This window comes from Chiloscyllium plagiosum, unplaced genomic scaffold (assembly GCF_004010195.1).
Source record: "Chiloscyllium plagiosum isolate BGI_BamShark_2017 unplaced genomic scaffold, ASM401019v2 scaf_13908, whole genome shotgun sequence".
NCBI lineage: Eukaryota > Metazoa > Chordata > Chondrichthyes > Orectolobiformes > Hemiscylliidae > Chiloscyllium > Chiloscyllium plagiosum.
The window spans coordinates 17,253-20,385 of NW_025212973.1; positions in this window are offsets into that span (position 1 = coordinate 17,253).

Genomic DNA, 3,133 nt, shown 5'->3' on the forward strand with positions numbered 1-3,133 from the left:
ATGTGACTGAAAATTTGGGTTTGTGATTCTGGGGCCCATTGAAGAAGTTTGAAATGGATCATCTGCTCAGCGCTTCTAGCTGAAGATTATTACAAATGCAGCATCTTTACTTTTTCGCTGGTGTGTTGCACTCCCCCAAAACTGCGGTTTTCGCTTTCGGAGAGCAGCCACCAAATCCAATGTTCTCTTTCATTGTATCCCATCTTTTATGACTACCTGTGGCATGACTGCAGAGATCGATCTGAACGATTGATGGTGGGATCACTGAGCGCTGTCCATGACTTGTTGCTTCTGTTGTTTAGCATGCAAGTTATCCTGTTTTGCAGTTGAAGATAACAGTTTATCCAGGTTGGCCCCTCATCTCTGGGTCGGTGCTGCTACCGAGATGTCGTTTTGCACTTTTCATTCAACGATGGTGGATCCCTGGCTTGATGGTTTCTGGTCAGTAGGAGGTGTGTCGGCCACGAGGTTGCAGTCTAAATGAGTTGTACAGAGTAAGATTCTGCTGCTGCCGATGGCCCACTGCACCTCATGTACGCCTCGTCGTTAATTGTTCGATCTGTTTGAAGTTTGTCCCATTCAGAACACAGGAGCTCATTAACAAGTTGGCAGGGTCTAACAAATGTGCAGATGGCAAATCTTCCCCACAAAGTCCGTCCCGTGGACATTCCTACGGATATATTAAATTGAGTGGTGTAGTTGCAGTAGGTAGAATGATGATGATGAGCCCAAATATATAATTCTCTTTTACTGATTTCCTCATAACCTGCAGTCTAGTAGCCACAGGATCCAGCTTCACTGCTGAGTCCTGTATAGACGATATATCAAGAAGCTGACCGTCTCTGCCTGGCTTTGCTTTGTCAGTGGGACAGAACCCACCAGAGAGGATGGTGATGTTGCCTGGGACAGAGCCCTTTTTAACAGAATCCTGTTTTACGGACACTGTCTGACTTTTACTTGATTAGTCTGTGGGAATTATATAGCACGTCACTTTTTACGTATTGTTACAAATTTAAAGTAAACTAAACAGCATTAATTTTCAGTTAAAATTATTGAAGTAAACACTAATTAATTTCCAGAGTACAACGTTAAATATTGCACAATACAGTGACAATTGAAAACATCTTATTCATGTTCAGGTCAGTGAACACACCATCTTGCAGTCAGCAAAGCTGTTGAAAACGATTTTTGAAAAATGCTTGAAATCAGATACGGTGCTCCTCGGTCTCACCACTACCAGCAAAACCCTGACAATCTCCAAAATCTGCCCGGCGTGCTTCCGAACTGGAACTGGACAGTGATTCACATCAGATCAGTTGGAGACATACCTGAACAACAGGGCTATGTTTGGGGCAGACTGGCTAATCGATTAGCATAGAGTTGGTGCTAGTCCAAACGCAGTCCAAATTTCGTAAGAATCATCTGACAGCAAGCATGTCCTGCAAGATTATCTTTTCTGATATGCCACCTAAAGTCAATAATTCTGCATATTAGACCGGATCCTGAATGTAAAGGTAATGAATGTGATGAATATCTGCTGCACGTGGTATTTTGCGTTGAATCCTTCATAAACCATATCCAGTGTATGTCAGATCAACAACATCAGAATCCACGTGGAATTGTGCAGCTCCGTAGATGTCAGCATGATCCTAGCTCAACGCCCTTGTGTGTGACTTTAGCTGGAAATATCTATGTAGTTTGTTTCAAAATTGTTCTGACAATAAAAAAATCTTTTCTAAAATGCCCACTTTTCATTCGTCAGAGGGAAACGGGTCTGGGTGTGTTACTCTTCAGAGGGTCAGTCTGGATTAGTAGGTTGTGGTTCTGTTCGCCGAGCTGGAAATTTTTGTTGCAAACGTTTCGTCCCCTGACTGAGGATGTCACCTAGACAGGCGACGAAACGTTTGCAACAAAAATTTCCAGCTCGGCGAACAGAACCACAACAACGAGCACCCGAGCTACAAATCTTCTCCCAAACTTTGGACTGGTCGGGCGGAAGGGCCTGTTTCCGCACATTTGGGAATCTAATCTAATCTTAACAGCAAAGTATCTTTACTGAAGGACAGACATCCTTGGATAGTCCGTACTTTTCGATTGTTCAATAAGCAAAAAGTCCACCCATCTAATCAGTTTACTTTCGTGACTCAACATGATGAAAGCAATGCACAAATCACAGCAAGTGGTTTTGAGATGATCAGTTACCACACACAAGAACTAGTTATTATTAAGTGCAAGGACTTAATGAAAATGCCCCTCTATCTGAGCGAGGAAGATTGCTTCAAGTTCTACTTGTTTCAAAACCGTGTTGCAACATATCCTAACAGATTAATATTCAAATTTCGACACTAAGGAGCGAAGTTCGTAACTCGGTTAGCTCAATCAGTTGGATAGCTAGTTTGCAATGCAGATTAATGCCAACAGTGTTGTTTAAATTCCCTTACTGACTGAGGTGACTGTAAACGACTGTCCTACTCAACCTCTTCCTTATTTGAGGCTCGATGACTGTCCAGTTAAACTACCACCAGTCGTCTATGTCTAATGAGAGAACAACCCTGTCATGCCGTAGGCGTATGATGCCTAACCTTTCCATTTCGGATCCACAGGCTCACCCATAAACACCACCCCCGGGAAACTGCTGCAGATCTGTTCTGGAGCTGGGATGGCTGCTCTGAAACAACCCCGACCGTTTTCTTTCTACCCGTTATATCGGCAACCAGTGCAGAGGCACGAAGAGAAACTGTTTAAAGGAGACCTGTAGGACAGGCCTCCAATTTCTGGACCAAGCCCCGAGGCGTTTGGAAGGATGACTTTGCAGGGTCCACAGGCTTTTTACTTTTGTTCCAGTCAACCGAGAGGCCTTCCCTGTGCCGTGTGTTACTGACGCTTTGGTCTTTTGATTGCACCCTACAAGGTCTCGTTCATTCCGTTCCTCCAGTGTATATTCCACAGATTTCTACACTGTATTTTGAATTAAGTCATTACTCAACTCAGTTTTTTAAACTGTCCACCTACATGTCTGTCTCTCTACCTATCATCTTGTCGAGCCGCTACATCCATTTCGATCTCAAAATCGTCCACTCTCCACAATCTATATCAGTTACTACAACCGTATCTATAATTATTAAATTCCTCT